The 20,620-nt window shown below is 29.9% G+C and overlaps 1 protein-coding gene across 2 annotated transcripts in view; it reads left to right on the forward strand.

The window, feature by feature from the left end:
* The first annotated feature begins 384 nt into the window (after positions 1-384).
* Positions 385-20,620, forward strand: part of LOC126768833 (solute carrier organic anion transporter family member 74D-like) — a 58,000-nt gene continuing 37,764 nt past the window's right edge. The window contains exon 1 of one of the 2 annotated variants that reach the window (XM_050487193.1): positions 385-753. The gene's annotated coding sequence lies outside the window, so the exon portion shown is untranslated. Of the gene's footprint in view, positions 754-11,940; positions 12,111-20,620 lie in introns of those variants that run through there. The other variant, XM_050487202.1, reaches the window with a different exon arrangement.

Below are 20,620 nucleotides of genomic sequence, written 5' to 3' on the forward strand. Positions count from 1 at the left end.
TCATCTCCATGACACAAGATTGTAGCTAACAAATAATGTAATAATAATATAGCGTTGACCGTATCTGTTTTAATAATCATATTCATTATGTAATTGAGATAATTGACTGTTTATAAATGATTACATATTAAAATAAAATTTTATGTACGATTTTATTACAAAAAAAAAACGTAGATATGACTGCTCATTTATTTACATTATCCATCATAAACATAATTATAATTTGGACAAAACTATATTCCGTAATGTTTCTTTTTATTTTAATATCTTTAATCTTTGAAAGATTCCTTATATTTTGTATCTTTAAGCTCTAGCAACATAACCATGTTCTGTCAAAGTTTCATTTTGTCATTCTCAGGTGTTTACATGCCGATAATAAATTATTTAGGTCAAAATTGTAATTAAATTATTAGCTAATTCTATAAACAATTTTTTTACATAAATAAATTATATTATTTCTGTTGGAATTCAATGTTAATTCGTTATTTGTGATGCATTCTTGTTGCGGTAATGAATTAGTTACCAATTCGGCTATAAGTGAAGTAGTATCGTACAATATAAAACAAATTGTTAATTTAGTGTATTCTGAGAATAATTTTGCTGGTGTTACTATCGTTGCATTCGTAATTAGTGTTGCAGTAATCGTGGTCACTCGTAGAATCGGTGCTAAATATTTTATATCATAGCTAGCTGGCCAGAAAGTAAAAGTAATGAGAGTGACTGCTATCCTTCAGTGAGCCCTCGGTTTTAAAGGTACGTTTTCCTTCATATTATAATATTATATTCAAGTGTGAATAGTAAATTTCTAAATTTTAAGTAATTTACCAACAAACCTCAATTAATAAAATTGAATCTTATAACATACAAATTTTTAATTTTTAATTATTTTTGTTTGTAATTATTATTTTGTTATATTTATCTAATACTTAAATTAAATAATAGGTGGAAGATACTTTCATATCATTAAAATTAAAATGTAATATTATGTAATATACATGACTGAAATACTATTTTGTTTAATGTTTTAAGACCTAATAATAATTTTGAAATATAGAATTTTTATTTAACCGAGCCTGTTTTTAATCTCTTAACAAAGTGTTAAACAATATACCAGATAATAGTATGACTATTCTTAAGCTTTTGTTTTTGTTTTTCTTTTTTACTTGTATTTGTCTTTTTCTTTCCTTGAAGTGTGCAATAAAATTATTTAATAATAATAATAAATAATTATTTTTATATGTTCTTGTAGGTTTACTTGTGTTGCTTGAATATTGTTTGTATGTGTTCACTGCAATACCATTGGTTTTGAAATTTATTCTATATTCTGGGTAGTAGTTCACATGTCCATTAGCAAGTATGTAAAAACAAATACCTTGTTTTGGTGTAATCTTGTTTATACACATGAGCCACATAAAAACTTAATTTGTATATTAAGTGTTAGTAGGTAGTGAAAAAAATGTTTAATATTTATAATGAAAATATTTAAGACATATGTATGTATAAACTATATAGATAGTATGTATAAAATATATAGAATTTAGGTCTAGGAGAAATGGGAACTTTTTACCATGATATTATAACTCTTATTATACCCTATTATTCACCTGCTTTCATATTACACATATAAAAAACAGTTATATATAAGGTATAAGTACCAAAATTTAACTATTTTTGATCACTTTATGAAATCTTAATCTTCATGCTGAATGTCGATAGTACCAAGTAGAAGCCATCATTAACCCATTGTGGGAATGCATATTAAGTTCAATTTGCCTAAATCCTCATTTTCCACTAGCTAACTTATAGCCTGAATAATTGCACCAATTCTGAATGATTTAAAGCTTTATTTTGATTCATTATGACTACATCAATGTTTTAAGTACATCAAGTTATTTAACTAGAAAAATGTTGTTATAATTTTTTCACTAAAGAGCTTTTGAGTATGTTTCTGATTAGTTTTAAAATGCTATACTTTAGATCACATTTAGATCATTTTAATTTATTATAATTTTCTGATATCAATCAATGGTCAACAGTTTTTCTCTGATCATCATGTAACTTGGTTTATCTCAAATACTCAATATTTTGTGTAAATCACTTTAAAAATAATGCAATATTACGTCAGAAATTAAATAATTGACCATTCTAAAGTTGAATTAAATATTAACTTAGAAAAGAACATTTATTGTTTTTGAGGTAAGTAGTAGTATTTATAACAAACCAAAACTAAATTTACGAAAGGAGGAATTATGTATCTTATTTGCCAGAGGAAACATGATGATATGTGTGATGGTTACCTAAGCCTCAACGAAAGTGAGTGGAGCTAGATGTCCGACACTAGCTTTGTGGCTTCGGCGCCCACGTTACCTCATTCTATTCACCATTTCACTTTCCTAAGCAGAAAGCGTAAACTATCGTGTCAGCTTTATTTTTTAGTTCCAAGATTTTTATTGGAAAAATACATTTATAATAAACTAATCTTCCATCATATTTATAATAATCGAGTGATAATTAAAGACAAAAATTATGAAAGATGTATATGGATAAATACTAAGGTAATGAAAAAATATAATTCGTACGTCGTTTCGTTTTTGTATTTCGATGTTGCATTTCTATCACACTTACAGAAAAACAAAACTCATACAGACTTATTTATAATAAACAGAAATATTAAATCTCAAAAGTAATATTGAATTTGATTAGGTTTCAAGGTTACTTTTTGACAAATCACTTAGACTGATCTTAACGGTTTCGATAAAAGAGATCATCAAGCGGTAATAAAACTTCTAATAACCTAATATAGTTAACAAATGATAATTATATTCTATCATTTTTCGTACCAGTGACAGCTATTTCCAAACGTTTCGACTTCTCATTAAAATAATATATAATTTTTTATTTAAACCATACGATGGCCTCAATTTATTCTACTATTATTATACGTAAAACGTCTTAAGTAGTTATGGAACAGTTATCTGCAAGTTGTGAATAATACGTATGGCATACTTTTTCATTCTCTCATTGAAGATCATCGCAAAGATTAGACTAACAACATTTGTAGTATAAAAATACATACCTATTTTATCTACATCACGCATATCCTGCATGTGAAGTATATAATATTAAATATGTACTTATGTATCACGGTACAATAGATGATATAAATCCTGCGATCAAAAAATAAGTGATGAATAAGTGACGAAAATTCCTTTTATTTAGTGTTTAAATTAAAAGAAATAACACCGAGTACCTACATCTTCCGAGCACAAGGCATATCTATATAATAGTAACGAATAAGCAGAATATTATATGTCCCATACAGAAGAAAATATTTAGCAAATGGCTAACAAACGATAGACAGCTCATGCGTTTTGAGGCTTAAAATGATAATTTAAAGAACATTTAGTATATAATATTTAATTGTGATATATAAACATAATGATAACAATCAAAATAAAACGTTTTTAGTTACAATTTCATTTACTTTGAAATATAGTTACTTTTAGAAAAAAAAATGTTTTGACTTATTAAAGAGGATTCTATAGCGGCTCACGACGAATAGGTTCGGTGTTCAAATAATTCAAACCGGATACTCAATTCTGTTGCAACTTTGGCTTTGCGAGTCAGTGATTGTCGTTTCCTCCAATGTATTTTTTTCTGTGAGAATATAATAGAAAAGCTTGTAGTAGTTACTTCCTCTTCCAGGATCACTATATAACCACAAATTGTTGCGCTGACTTTGCGACTTTGAATCTTCTCCGTGTCGAGTACGATCGCTTTATAGTCAAAAAGTAATGGTGACGCTTTGTGACACACTTCATCTGTAGCTGAATGCTGAAAAATGCTACCATATAAGATCCTTATCTGTCTGATGGCTCTTCGATGTGTTAACATTAGATTAACGTGTTTCACATTTCCGGGGTGGGTCGTCAACGGTCATCTTTCACGATGCTCTCTTTCTGTAGATGTTCTTCAACTTTAACTTTTTGTACAAACGTCCAAATGTAGGGTATTGAGGGACACAGACCTTTATTATTGCCACCAAATCGGCGTTTCTTAAGAACGGGTTAACGGAAATTAAGGTTTTACTATAAAATTCCAAAAATAATAAATACATTTTATCATAACGAAAATTCGTTTTGTTTAATCAAACTTGATTTAAAGAATTTCGCTCACGTTGTCATGATTTATTTTATCATTAACTGTCAGAAGTCTCATTCGTAATTGATCTTAAAAATGTGTAATGGTTTATAATTACTTGCTACTTGCTATAGGAGGCTATTTTATTTCCCACGGTAATTTTGTTATCCAGATATCATTTAGTGGCATCTAAAAGTTCGAGTTTTCTAATCTAATCATTTGGAAAATTTTGGTCATCGTTTCTTTTTCATACCAGATTGCTTGATAAATTAATAATTGAAAAACTTAAAAATCCGTCTTGGATTTTAGATTTGTCCATTACTAGCTTACTCTTAGCAATTCTCCTTGACTGTGACATTAATTTTTCAGTAACAATTTAGTTTTAATGAATTCGAAATTCAAAAATAATTTATATTCCAATAATGGCTCGGTTCCAGAAGGTATCACATTAACTTTGAAGATGTCCTCTTCTAAATCATTACTTAAACAAAAAACCACTTATACCAATCAGAATCAATATGGCCCAATACGAACACGCTTTTACCGAAAGAACGGTATGATCAATTCGTCATTTACAATTTATATAATGTCAATCTGTTTCAATTACAAGTGTTTTTCTTGATACTGACATGTGGCTTTAATTAGGATATTGGAGGCGCTGATATTATTATAAATCAATGAATAAACTCTTGGGCGTAATTTTTAGGGAACGAACACTTATATTGTATGTATAAAGAAAGCTACGAAAATATTAAATATTATACGAAAATTACATGCATGAGATGTTTCCTAAATTAGGTATAGTTATGTAACGCATAGATCACATTCGATGAGTCGGGTATTTAAAGAAACTGGTTCTAGATATGGCTGCCGAATAACAACCTTAGAAGTATATAAGTCAATAACAAGTTTGCAATAGATACTATACTTTAATTCTTTTTAAAATACTTTTCGTGTAGCCTCTAGTTATTCAAGAACAGAACAAAGACAGAATAAGTACTTTTTGTAGCTTGATATTTATAGTTTCTCCGAACGTTCATTATATGTTGTTAATAAAGTAACCGACAACAATCGAGAACAATGTATCTACGACCCCAAATTAATTGCAAAAAAGTTGAACACACCTTGGTTGACCCATCACGTACGCGTGAAAAAAGACGAAAACACTCTTTTGTACTGAAATGACCCATTCCAAGTCATTCAGGTGGATTTAAGTTAGTGCTCAGTTTTACTGCGGTTTTTATCGTAATGGTACAATATAATGTGGAAATAAATATGGACTCGGTAACTTGAATATTCTGAATGCAATTTAAACTACAATCCTCATGTATGAGTTTGTTTATAGATCAGATTCGAGGATATTTATTTTGCCTTTCTCATTACATTTTATTTTGTATAAATATTTGCGGAACAGGTGATTCTAGTTACTGGTTATGGTCCGTTTGGTACATATTTTCAGGTAGGTCAATACTTATTGGTACCCTAATTTTAAAATTATTTTATAACTCAATGCTTTACAAACTTTCGAATCATATTGTGTAGTTTGTCTATTGCCTTCATTATGTAAATAATACGAAATTAATTTACGGAAACTCAGACATGTTGACGAGATTGAAGGTTACCATATAACATATTTTATATATTGGAATGTGTAGTAAGACTATGAAAAAATCATAAGTCGCGGTTTCTGGTGTATAAAACATTGAAACTCTATTATATTACTATAGCAACCCTGAGAGATATCCACTATCCAATGAGATCAGATGTTGATAAATTTCAACTATTTTATATTCAACATTAATATTAAAAGCGAACACTGCGTCATTGTTTAATATTTGAATCGCAGAATTGTGATCTCTTGTTGACACGTATTGACTTTCATAGACCCTTTAAAAATCATTTTGTACTAACAAATTGTTAACGCCTATCGATGGACGGCGGCGGTTTTACATAGCGTCTGTTTTCGTTTTAGTTTTATGTATCTCAATATATATATATTGGATAGCAATGTATATCTTCTTATTAAATTGATCATAAACATATAATATAATTCAAAAGATGTTTCTATGTAATAAATAAATGTTATTTTCTCAACAGAAAATACATTCATCCATTAATCTATATATTTCCATTTTTTATATGCATATAAATATAAAAAAAATTGAATTTAGAAGTATATAAATAAACTATGGAGGAATTAAGCATGTGAATGTCTAGTGTTGTTGTCTGGATTTGAATTCACGAGCTTCGGTCAAGAGCCACGTCTTCTATTCACTGAGCCATTTTGGTCATAACATTAGGATAAACACGAACGATAAAAAACGCTGTCGCTTTTTTGTATATAATAATGTAAACAATTCCATTATGAATGTTATTTCTGTATAACGAGGTAGACTTAGAATAACAAGATATTGTCGACTTATGAAATTCATAGTAGTTGATATTTTAAGTTCAAGGAGAATGTGTTTAGGTCATAACGGTATAATTTCAGGATCTTATTTATTGTCCCGTTTTTGGATTCACATGAAATTCATATTTGTAGTGGATCGATCGAGATTCCGTCCCGGCTTCGCACGCGTTGAATAAAAGTCTACATAAAATGTTTATATTAAAGGACAAACATAAAAAGGAAAATACTGGTTTTATTTAGGCCATGCTTTTAAGGCTTACATAGAATAACATACTAAGCGTTTATCACAATCGGATCAATAGATTAGGAACGCATACAGTACAAACATTCATTTTATTTATATGGTTGGATAGATTTAATTTCAAACTTTGTTATTAAGATAATTTAAATGTCTTATTTTTGTGCGTTAACTAGCAAGAATGTTATCTGAATAAAAAATTTAAAGGAATGTGTAATGGTAGAATGCTTATTCGGTGATTAAGAACACATTAGAAACTAGTTTTTTTGTTTTGTCTTGATAAGTTTAAAAATATCAAACTTAAACTTATAAGGAAATGTATTAATATTTTTCTGTTCTAACATAAAATAATGCAATAGATATTTCAATTTTTATTGTGAAAATTAAACAAGCGTCTTGCTAAAGTAGAAATCTTGTTACAATATCTACACTGTTTATTTTTAAACCAAGTAATCCGTCCCACGGTGAACAAAAACTGCAATACGAAGCGAGTCTTTGACCACATTCACTATGTAATACCGAGTAAAGCAAAAAGTGGTTTTGTGTTCGCTCCTCTCTAGATAACTCGTCTAATGCGCTAGGTTAGGTGGCAATAATTCTGCCTTTCTGGTGTCGTAAATACGTCGTGGACCGTCTCCATCTTCCGATACGGTATGCACCTGACGTGTGTCATATGCTTCTCGTATTTTTTTTACTAATTCTTATTATTTCAAGAAAACAGCCTTGCGTCTTGGTTAGTGCATTTGTAAATTATAATATTTTACGTCTTTCTTATGAGGGATTTTAATTAATATAAAGTATACCAAAACAGTGATTTTAGTGAATATGTATTTTATATATATTTTTTATTTTATATTATATACGATTTTTCTAGTACTGATTACCTGATGCTCGGCATGTGTTGTTTTAAGTTTTATTGACGGGCCGGTTGGCGTGGTTGGTAGATACTTGCCTTTCACGCCGCAGATCGTGGGTTCGATTCCCACCCAGGACAGACATTTGTGTGCATGAATATGTCTGTTTGTCCTGAGTCTGGGTGTAATTATCTATATAAGTATGTATTTACAAAAGAAAAGTAGTATATGTAGTATATCAGTTTTCTGGTTTCCATAGTACAAGCTCTGCTTAGTTTGGGATCAGATGGCCGTGTGTGAATAATGTACCAAATTATTATTATTATTATTATTGTAAACAATCCGAATAATCGATGCGTGACGAATATAATATAAAGTCTGAAACAGACATTTTTGTTGTATATATATGATTAAATTATATTTTCTTAAATAATTAAAATTAAACATTAAATTTAGAATAGTCTCTAAATTGTGTAAAAATATTTTAAATTTAATAATCCTGTAACATTGCTCAAAATGAGACTTAGATTTGAAATTTTTATCGGAGGATATAAACGTTCTCAGATCCAATTTAGGCTCTGTTATCGCGTTAAACATATAGCGTTCAAATCGTTGCAGTATCGGTTGTGTTCGCGTTCATTACGTTTTTTTACATATATTCCATTTGTCTGTGCTTTGGAAGTTGGAATTATTCTTGTAAGGAGTTGAGTTGAATGTGTCTTGTAATCTACGGGTTTACGGGTCTGGACTAGACCATTAATTAACAACTTTTTTAAAAATTGTGTACAATGATGTTTGCAAGTACAAGTATCTATAGTTTATTTAACTAGATTCTGTCAGACGTATAAATCGAAATGAATGCTTAATGGTTAAGTTTCTTTATTTGGAAGCTTTGAGTAGGTATACTTCTATTGAAATTGCCTGTCTTACAGCAATATCTGTATATGAATATTTCTGTTATAAAAACGAAAAACCAAAACTGTACGACTCAATCGCTCCTAGTTATAAGCAATATGTAAATAGCGAGCAAGTAGTTAGAGAATACATTAAAACAATATATTATATAAAATAACACTGCCCTGTAATTCGTAGCATAATGTGTATATAAATAGTCTATCTAACGTAAAAAAAAAACAAATTAGACTTGAAAATCCCGCGATTAGCGTGTTTAAATTGATAAACTCTTCAGCATACTATATGTATATATAATATACAATAATCTAATCTAATTATAATTATTGCAATAATATTTTTTAAAATACTTCTTTTCTTAAAAAAAAAATACGATAACTATTGCTATTTCACATCGATCTATGAAAACGAACGGTCCATATACAGAAAACGTCGATGTTCTATAACCGTATCCTGTAATACTTCAATTATACCTCTTATATTCGACGTTTTGGCAGATTTACATCCAATGTGGTCACGATCAGACTATAGGAACGGTATGACCCACTTACTAAACTACTCGTGTAAGGAGATAATTTATTTATATTCTGTATATACAATATATTTTTGTAAGTTCGAAATTCGAATGGACGAGTTCGAGTCGAGAAATATGGTCGAAAAGATTTGCCTTATTAAAGCTGAAGTATACCAAAACCTTTAAAATGTGTAAAAATTATCTTTCAAAACAATTGGTTTCTAAAAGTATGTTTCCAAATATGACTTGTATAATCCAAAGTGACTAATTATATAGAAAGGGTCGAAATAAAATAAACAAAAGCCATTATTTTCCATTTTTATCTTTCGGTAACTATTTTTTACAACAGATTGCCTGGAAGTGATTAGTGGAAGCGATAAGGTCGCCTTTGTCCATACAAAGTAGGTACGTTTACATTTTTCTTTCTTTTTATTTTAGCTTTAGTTACAGTAAGCAATAAATATTAAATAACTAAACATTCAATGTGCTGGTATATTTAGATAATGTATACCTACTAGTGTCTTAGAAAGCAGTCGATCATAACTAGCCTAATTTAATTGTTGTGTCAATATACTTTCTTAGAATATTTTATTATCTTAATTATTACTGCGTTGTTAATCTGTCATTTTCGATGAATTTGTTAAGATGAATGTGTCAGAGATGAGTTTAAGATGATAAGAATTATATTTTAAACGATTTAATTATATAAAAAGAATTTGGCGCTTCTTACTTATCACCCAAAGCAACATCACCGTAAGATTTACCTTATTACCAGCTAGGGTACTATTCGCTCACCAGGTTTCTTTCGCTCAACATCTATTTCGTGATTTTTTTACAGTACGAAAATTTAATAAATTGATATAAATACTATCTTGGGAAACTTTAAACTTGGCAAAGTATAAGATGCTTGGATTGTGTTTTCGTTTCGAAAAGAAACTGTAGAAAGCGCCAATAGCTTTTTTTAGTTATAATAAAATAAAATGAAAGGTAACTACAAAATACCTAAATATGTAAATAATTATTTAAAATTTCTAAATAATTATTTAAATTTACACATGACCAATGATTATTTGTAAATTTAATTAATTATTCAGTTTTTGGCTCAATAACCCTATACCATTACAAGTAAAAATGAAAAAAAAAAATTGAGGACATTTCGTGTTTTTTTTTGTTCATTAAGAAAAAAATGTTCTGTTATGTTTTTAATCCCAATCGACCCTTAATAGATTTACTTATCTATACTATTATACTATATATACAATAATATTATAAAGAGGTAAAATATACTATAATATTATAAGGAGGTAAAGTTTATGAGGTTGTAGGGGGTAATCTACCGAACCGATTTTGAAAATTATTTTACCAATAGAAAGCCACATTATTTGTGAGTGTCATAGGCTATATGAAAAGACTTTCGAGGTAGTCGGATTTGCAAAGTAAGTCGGAGAAAAAACGGTCAAACGAAAACGTTTCTCACGAACGCTGTCTTTACGATGAGATATATATGATTGAGTTCTAGAGAAAAGTTGTAGAGCTTGATAATGCCTACAAAAAAGTCAGCGACCGCATATGTCTAACTTTTATATTTAAGTCACAAAAAGTAGTTTTTTATATTAAAAAAAAAAACAATTTAAATCGTTAGGTCATATTATCAACAATTATGAATTCTTATCACAATAAGTAAACTTGTCGTCTCAATTGTTTAAAACAAAAGACTTCCCTTTTTACTGCACATAATTTGAAAAATGGTTAAAGAGATAATATGACATAGGTATGGAACCGCGACCGTGTCGTAATCTATTCGGTGATATTTCTATTTGACGGTTTTTTTCATATACAACACGTCAATCTATTAAGAAATAAATTGTTTTATCACCAAGGAAATTTTATTTAGATAAAATTTGCAGTCAGGGAATAACTTATAGCACTCAATACTAACCGAACCACAATCATAATTTCCGCCCAACGAAGTGGGCACGGGTCAGCTAGTGCAAAATCAAGTCAAAGATTAGTTATTTGTCAAAAGCCGCTATTAAATTTATAAATTCTGTCAGTCATTAAGAATCCCGAAAATCAAGTTATCGTCTTACACCTTTCGTCTTAAACACGCACATTTATATTTCTACTTTTGAGTTTGAAATGAATAATTGGCTATTAGATATCAGAAAAATGTAAGTCACATTTATTAAGATGCCTGTTACGTTTGTGTTAGGAAAACATGTTTAAAAGTAGGTAGGTTACGTATGTTACCTGCAATTATCAGTAATTATTATTACAACTTGTTCGTCATAATATTTGTTCTAAAAGGGATTTCTGTCTTATAAAAGAAATGCAGTGACAGTGATGTTCTTTTTGAACGGTTTGAAATTATGTTTTTATTTTAAAGGTAAAACGGTTTTTTCTTCTACTACAGCTCCGCTGCTTAATGACAAGATAATAGTTCTATATGTATATGTATTTATATGATTGATTTTTTGTCGCTACGTTATAACAAAATTTATCCCTTTATAGACCGAATTGAGAAATGACCTTAAAATGAATTTGCGTTTAAGTGTTTATGTCCAGTATGCTTAAAATATATTATCCTTCCACTATCATGTTTGCCAATCACCTGTCTTGTAAATTTTACCTAGTGCAAGCCCAAACAGATTTATGTTAATAATACTTAATAACGAGCCACTCTTAAACATGGCCCAAAATCTTATCTCTAGGAGTAATTGAAGGTAAATCTCCAAGAGCGGTCAGTTTGTGTATCGTTGGTAGTGACGTAAGTGAGCGGCGTGATTCGACCAGGCTTTTTGGCGGGCCCCCCACCAACTATTTGTTTACAAGAGTCGACGCCGCACGCCGGCACTCCGCTCTGACTAGCACGCGAGGCGCGACGCACCGACCACCGACGGTGTTGTATATTTTGCCGATTGATAAGTGATCCTTGCCAGTGTTACCAACGCTAACGGATTCATAACGTCATTTTGCCAGTATAAAAGTCATATGCGCCACACTCGTTAGTGCCAAAGGATCAGCAATACGCCGAAATTAATCGTAAGTGCCATCTATATGATTTTAAATTCCTGCTTTGGATTACTTCACTTAGAAAATATGCAAATGTTTCGTTTCAAAATTAGTTTAAAATATACTCGCATTACCATTAAAAATGTAATTCATGATCTAGACTTAATGGTACTCGGGAACTCAGTGTAGCCTCAAAACTTTTGAGTTACTTTATTGTTTTGCCTATAATGTCATAAGTGTTTGGTGTGATTTGTAAAATAAGTAAATAGACACTTATTTTAATTTTGCAATACAAATTGTTTCTATAAAGCATATTTTTGAGTGAAACGTTTATTATATGTTCTCATTATCTATATACATATATAGGTTGGTTTATCTCTTTTATCATTTACACCATCAAAACTCCCCAAATTAAATTCAATGCTAATCCTCTTAATTAAACATCAGCAATTGATTCATTCTTGAAGGTCGTAATTTTATGTCATTTGCGGCCCACTTCGAAACTGAACCGGTTGTGATCTTTTTTAAGTTTCTGTAATAAAATTAAAATATCAACACGCCAGCTCCAGATATACAACGATTTTGAAAATAAATCGCCAGTCATTAGTGAGACAAACACTCATATCTTTACACCATTATTTACACTGTATTCTGATCAAACGCTGATGGATGTTATGTCAACAGATAAGACCGTGTAAATACGTGTGCGTTACTGGAAATGACCGATTTGCCGCTACTTATATAGGTCGTTGATCACATAGAATGACACTTGATTTAACAAATTACTATGTGAGTGCGAGTAAATATTTGAAGAAAATATTCTTCTTGTAAACATAGATAATGATTACATAATTCGAGTGTTCAATAAATAAACAGTGAAGGCATTAACAGGTAACGCATTCAAGTTTAAGCCGAAGGGTCTGTTAATGCCCACCTACCTATTTAGCTTTATAGTACTTTTCAACCACAATCGATATAGTTTTATAAATGCTACAATTTATTATTTTTTATACTAAAGCCCAGCCTTCTTGATTAGACAAATGATAGTATTGTTATTTGATTATGTAATTTATTGTACATAAATATCACGTTTAAATTGATGATTTAGAAAATGCCGTGAGACATATTACTTAAAATAAAAGTTTTGGTCTTACTATTAAATAAAGTGAAGATACACTCGCATCTTTGTCTTCGACATTTTGGCTGGGCTTACCGTCTCCAGCCTATTTCTGTTTATAAAAACTGAAGTCGTATGCACTCTTGCATGTTAAGAATAACAAAAAACATTCGTGTGTGGTCTTTCTTATATGTAAATTAATGTATATTGTAGAGAAAAAATTTGTGTTCTTTTACTTGAAGTATATATAGTTTTAAAAATATGTTGGAATCTTTACAATAGGATCCCAGTAAACGTTCATAAATGTCAATTGTTAAATTCAATAAAATTGTTAGGGAACGTGTGTTAAAGGATATTATAAAATGAATGACTTTCAGATTAATAAGACACCTTGAGAATGAAACGATTGCCTTAGGCCGTTTCAAAAACTTATATAAATATACATATGTAAACATTGTACACAAAAAGTGTTTATGAAAAAGAAAAAACTCACGTTGAGTTACTTTCGTCAGTTTTTCTTAAGTCTGAGGTATTCCTTTCCGAACCGATGGTAGATTTTTGACAATCAGTAAATACGTGCAAATAGTACTTCTATATTCAATTAAGATTTCTACTATACTGTTCATGAAATAATTATTTCACTCTCGGTTAGGGCTTTTTACAAGCTTGTATCATGCATCAGTATGTCGCGAAACATCACATATTGTGTAATTTTTAAATTAAAAGCTTTAATGACACTTTGTCATTTCATTAATCAAAACGGTGACACCTCAGCTTACCTGATGTGAATAAAAGACAATTTAGGAATTTTACTTGTCAATTTTTTCCTTAAATTTTAGTACTTCGATCCAGACTTTCGTCCTTTTCATCGACCTCTAGACATTCGTCCTTCTCACCTCCCGAACTTAATAATAAACATCCATATAAAACAAGTACAATGTAAGATTTGTAACAACTTTTAGCAATTTAAAGTTTAAAGGATATGTGTGACATCACAATTAAATAATGCGTTTGTGTTATATCAATTTGTTCTTCGAGCATTACATTCCTAATGTCACTTGATATTTTTTATATTAGTTTATATCTTTTAGTATATTAGCAGGTAAGTTAATTCCTAGCGAATATTTTCAGTCAGAAAATTTAACGATTGCAGTTGGTGTGTAACTACACCTTTTCCAAACGTTTCCAAGTTATGTCGATTAAATACAATTAAAAAAACTTACATCCTGCCTGAAAGACAACATGTTTAATAAGTTCAAATTATACGCCTTTTTTATATAATCTCATGTTGATTAATATTAGGCATTAGGCCTTGTTTATGAATGTTTTTTTAATAAAGAATTTAAATTTATTGATTGGAAGAGTTTTAAATATCTGCGAAGTTTTATTATAAATACGAATACCTGGAAGGATTTATTGACTTTGCAGAGTCGGAAACATGGCGTTGTAAGCTTATCCTTACTTGTAGTTAAACAGTGATGTTCACTGAATCTATAAAAATTATCAATGTTATTGTAAATATGGTAATATATTTTAAATATATTATAACGCTACTGTAAGTATCTCTATTTTGATAAAAACGTCCCGAAGAGATTCTCGAACTCTTAAGATTAGAATAGAATAGACCGTACTCTTTTGTAAAATGAAAACTCATTAAATATCTGTAGCGTTACCCAAAAGAAGTATGACACAAGATATAATACTTTAAAAATAACCAAAATGTATTAATAGGATGTACCAATCAAAATATACTAACGTAACCAAAATATTAGTTAGACCTGTAACTTTTCAGACGGAGCTGTGTCTTCATGTTAGGGACGATAAATGAGGATTCCACTGAAGTTTCGAACCATTAAAAACACTGAACATCAGTAACATGAAGATCATTATTGATTAATGCTATATTGTAATTTTGCTTTCTTATATGAGGTAGGGTAAAAACTATCCATTTTGTTTTTTTAACATTCAAAAAGCTTCAACGTAGTTAGGTACAACAACAACAACTTAAGAAGGTATTTTCTTTTATTACTCATTTATTATTAATATAAACTAAATATTATTATTGTTTTATTGAAAAAATTAGATATTAAGAATACGATTATGTAGCGTTAATTTATTATATTTACGCATGAAAGTTAAAGCGAACTTTTGGAGGTTCATTCGTATCGTCAGAGATAACTCCCACGGCTGTCTTATCGTATATTGACCGTAGCAGTATCATTAAAAGAATCACTAAAATGATATAATATACTGTTGCATTTTTAATACCCACAGTCGTAACTTTTAAGTGTGTATAAGTACCTACGTATAATAGGCTCCACTGAGCGTTAGCGCATAATTCCTAAAGTTTTGAGTCATTATTTAAGAATCAGAGTGTGGCAAGAAAAATTAGGTACTTTATACATTATATATAACTTCTGAAAGTAAATTTCATCTCTTATATACAATAAATGCTTATGAATTAGGTTCTATGGTCTATCAATTAAATACAGAGCTAAATAAATATAGATAGTTTGTTACAGAAAATGGTTGCTAGGAGATAATAAGGAACTCTTTATCTTCCACATCATAGTCCAACAAAAATTATCAATAATAATTATTCTTAAAATTAGTATATTTACAGACACGATTTTTTAATGATACGTTGTAAAATGTACATCTGATATATATTTTTAAATATATTTACGTTACAAGGACACGTTTCCATTACTAAATAACTAACTATGACTGACTGCCTCGTTGGTCTAGTGGCTTAATGTAAGGCCGCAGACCCGGAGGTCCTGGGTTTAATTCCCAAGTCGGGTCAATAAAAAGTAATTGGGGTTTTCTATCTGAAAATTCGCAGTACTAGCCTGCGCCTGAACTCTCCGGTCGTGTCGGATTGCCGTCGCATCGGATTATGAGAGTTAGGGAATAGAGAGTGCACCTGTGTTTGCGCACAAACTTGTGCACTATAACATCTCCTGCGTAGTTGGCTAATTTCTCTTGAGATTGGCCGCCGTGGCCGAAATCGGACTGGAGGACATTATTATTATTAACTATCTATGATAAAGTTGTACAAGATAATAAATTGGCAAGAAAATACATTCTGATGTTAGAAATAGAGAGACAGAGACTTGTAATATACAAGAGTACTAGGAAGTAGAGAAATAATGTACTCATACTTTTTTGTATATTACCAAGATTAAATTAATTGTGATCAAAAACTTACTTTTTGTTCCGACTTCTGGAGGATTCGTTATAGTTATATACATATTTACAGTGTTATGTTTTAATTTCATTTGCATTATATGAATTCTAAGTCGAGGATTGTGTTATATAATTTATTTTATTACTTAAATATTTTATTATATACGTTAACGTCCTCATTTCTGGCTTAGTTGTTAAAGCAACTTTGTTGGTTTCTGGACCGATGAAAGTAATTAGAGAGGTTTCGCTTTCGTCTGACCAGTTCTCGTGGGCTGCTTCTTGTTCTGACATAAATTTTCCTATTAATGTTGTTACTATGTGACGGTGGCTTCTAAGTTTTTTGCTATTTTAACAGGTGATATAAGTTTGAATTAATTTAGTTCTAACAATTCTATATAAAGTATAAGAAGTAGTATATAAGAAGTTAAGTTATATCACTTTAAGCTCCAAACCTTCTCCTCAAAAAGGGAAGAGGAGGCCTTAGCCCAGCAGTGGGACATTTACAGGCTGTTACATTTACATTTTTTTTATTCAATTTTATGTAAACAGTTTTTTCAAATACTGTACTTGGAATGTTATTACTTATAATATCAAAATACAACGCGCATTCTATGTCTTTAAATCATATCATCAATCATACTTAATTTATGTTATATTAAGATTGTTTATTAAATTTATCGAAACCATATGGTATATATATTTATAATACAAGTAAAAGTAAAAGCGATTGTATAAATTACTAATTGTATAAAAAACTGGCGTGACTATTTATGCTCAGTTTAATAGTTTAAGGTGGATATAAAAACGAAGGGACGATGTTATTGTCCCTTCCACGTACGTTACCCTTACCTGCTTAACAAAATGGTAAAGTCGATGGAGTCGAACTCCATTTGTCCGGGATACCGTGGACTGGTCTCGTTAGTTGCAAAAGTATTAAAATTTTTGTATTTCAATCTCAAAATAATACTATATTCATATCAACATAGAATTGTTATTTTTTATATCAATAACCGAATTATATTTCGACATTGACATAAAAATGAGTATGGTTAGATTTTTAATTAGTTTGTCCTATGTAATAGTTTTATTTATGGTAGCACTACTTTAGTAAAATATCAAGTTGATACAGGTTGGTTTCTTATTGCTTTCTGTTGGTTAGTTAACGGTCGACATCCCTCTCGTAGTGCCGGCAGGTTTATGCCTTTAGTATTGTGCGTTAAATAGTGTAGGATTAAGGTTTTATGAGCTAAGCAATGCACGTTATACGCGTTCAATTGTAACGGTTCAATTTAAGAAGCTATTTTCTTTGCATCCAAGACATATATTTGCCATATATAGATATACGGCATATTTTATGATATTATATCAATATGTATAAACAATAAGTTTATTGAGTTGCTATGTATATAATGTTTCTATTTTTGATATTCAATATGCAATTCTTTCTACTTTGAAAGTAAAAGTTTGCTTTCAGTGTCTCAAACAGATGAAAGTAATCCAGCGTGCTACAAGTTTGTATTAGATTCGCTGAGCGCTCTCGTTTGCTTTGACTAGTTCCTCGCGTAGAGCCGGCTTTGTATTTGTACCCATCGTTTAATTGACTATAAATTAGGACCGTCATTTTATACACGGTTTTAATGCTATAGAAAATTTAAATCTAAAGCTTAGCCGTTTACAATCAATTAAATCTTGTTAATTTGCTCAAAAGACCTTTTAAATACTCTTGGTTGCGTTGGTTTCGAAAGCCTCCTGGAATTAAGTTTATTTAAAATAAACTTTTTTCTTTCTTTTGTTAGTTCTATTAGTTGCTTCCATATCTGAAATACGTATTTATGTTTTTGCTTTTTAGACCGCTCGCAACAATAAATGATTTTTAGGAATCTGAAATCTACGATATATTAAGTATTAACGAAATCGAACGCAAATTGTTTCAAACTCTTAGCAGTTTTCTAGATAGTAAATACATGAGATACATATAAGCAAATAGAGAATAAGAAAACTGCGCTTTACTTACATTGCATTGAAGTACTTTGATTGTAAAATAAGCAAATTTAAGCAAATCAGAATACACGAGAGAAAGCCTGAACAGTTTACGCATACATAAAATATGATTCGAAAACATGAACATAACGAAATATTTATTTAGTTACTTTTTAGTAAATAACGCACTCAAGTCGGTTAATGCTGTCTCGTTCGTATGTGCTTATGGTGATTTCTTCTCAGATGTTTTTTACTCACATTATTTTAATTATTCGTAAAAAATATTCAGTTGAATATGATTTAAAAATATATGCTTTTAATAACTTCGATAATTGACAAACCGTAGACGTAAATTTATTTGTACTCTAAGTTTAATACTATTTGTATCTGTAGGGCAACATGAAGACATCCAAAGACCTACATAAACATTGAGGGCATTATAGCCGAAGTTTAACTAAAAGTTATTGAAAGAGAAATTGGTGTCATCAAAAAACTGTAACCTGATGTCGAAGTAAAAGTGTTCCGAAAAATGTGAGTCGCAAAATTACATTGCGATTTCGTTGTAACGAGGTTACTTATGTAGGTCGAGTAACAGCTATCTGCTACTATATTCTTTTATTTCGTTTAACATCCGGTAATGGTTCACGGTCAATGGAGTTTTGGTATCCACTTTTTTAATTTCTTTTGCTAGTTCTAGGCCCGAAAGCTTGGTAAAAAAAGTTCTTTATTATTTATCGAATGACGTGGTTTTCATTCAGTATGCTTAATTAAAGTTGAACTTTATAAGTAAAAGAAAAAATAACTTTAAATTATAATTAAAGATAATGTGATTAATCGTATGAATACATTTACATTAAATGACTAGTACACAACCTTTATAGCCGACGCATGTTGAAAATAAACGATATGAAATTCAGTAATTTCTTGTCATCGTAAATTTAGTGTACAAGATTAAAATAGCTTCCTTGCTATTTACGTTTTATTAATAGTATATTACCGTTTAATTTAATTAAAATATGTTAAGCACAATTTCCATTGAAGTACTTCGATTATTTATATAAAACTATTCAATTTTTAGGCTATGTTTATTTCGTAGCAACGTTATTATTACTGAAATTTGAAATTAAATACTAGATATAAAATTTTGAATTCGTTGAATTACCAAACACTTATTATGTACGCATATACAATGTTATTGTAAGCGTTGTGAGTAAACCAGATATTTTTTACACATTTAACGCGTAGTTTAAACCAGTTGTACTACTTCGTCATCCATAATTCAAAACAATAAGATAGCAGATGCTACAGTACAGTAAGTAATCCCTTTGGGTAGTATTTGTTTGAAGGTTTCCATGAATGTTAAAATAGTGTATACCTTTCTATACCGTGCAAACAAGCCTTTAGAAGATTATTATATCCTTCTTGCAAATGTGTCATTATCTATTTTACCGTCGTTTTCGCCTTATAGTACTAAATTATTCTGACCTAGATCTTTCATTCATTTTAGTAATGTTACAAATAACGAAACAAATCCTATTTGTTACAGCTGTTTCATCAGTTATTTTATTAATTTGATTCAGAAATATAGTTAAAATAAAACGTGATGATTAATTTATGATGTATGGCAATAAAAAAAGTATTAGAATTTTCAAAAGGTCAAGTGTTTCCAGATAAACTTAAAGTAAAAACGTGGACGTGTTAAGGAGATTTAAAGCGGTATAAAACTACATAAAATAAAAACATCTTAAGGATTTCGTTTGTGTAATTTAAAGCGAGTTCGTCGTCTCTTGTGACTGTAAGATAACCCTGTAATCGTGCCTCGTAAGTGGAAAGTATTTGAAATTTGTCTAAAGGCAATAAAGGTTGACCCAGAGATTTGAACTTGACTGCGGCCAAGACTTCTTTTTGTTGTGCTACGTTACTGATGTAAAATACTGATAGTTGGAATATAGTTAAAAAATAAATAAACTTATAGTATGCATATTAAATTGAGAAAGTGTAAATATTAGTATATTTATTTGTTTGTTAACGGGGCAAGCTATCTCGGTAGCGGATATGATACATTTTTTAATCGGGACAAGCAAATAATGATTTTTTTCCAGTTCCACATTTTTGTGCACAATTAATCTCTTGCTCAACGTAGTTGCTAATGTAGGTCTTCTTATCACAAATAAACAACATAAGTTAGTCTTAGCCAAGCCGTGGGACATGTACGGGCTGTTACTTTAATTCACTTAACCATAAAAACTATCAC

This window comes from Nymphalis io, chromosome 1 (assembly GCF_905147045.1).
Source record: "Nymphalis io chromosome 1, ilAglIoxx1.1, whole genome shotgun sequence".
In the NCBI taxonomy this organism is placed as follows: domain Eukaryota; kingdom Metazoa; phylum Arthropoda; class Insecta; order Lepidoptera; family Nymphalidae; genus Nymphalis; species Nymphalis io.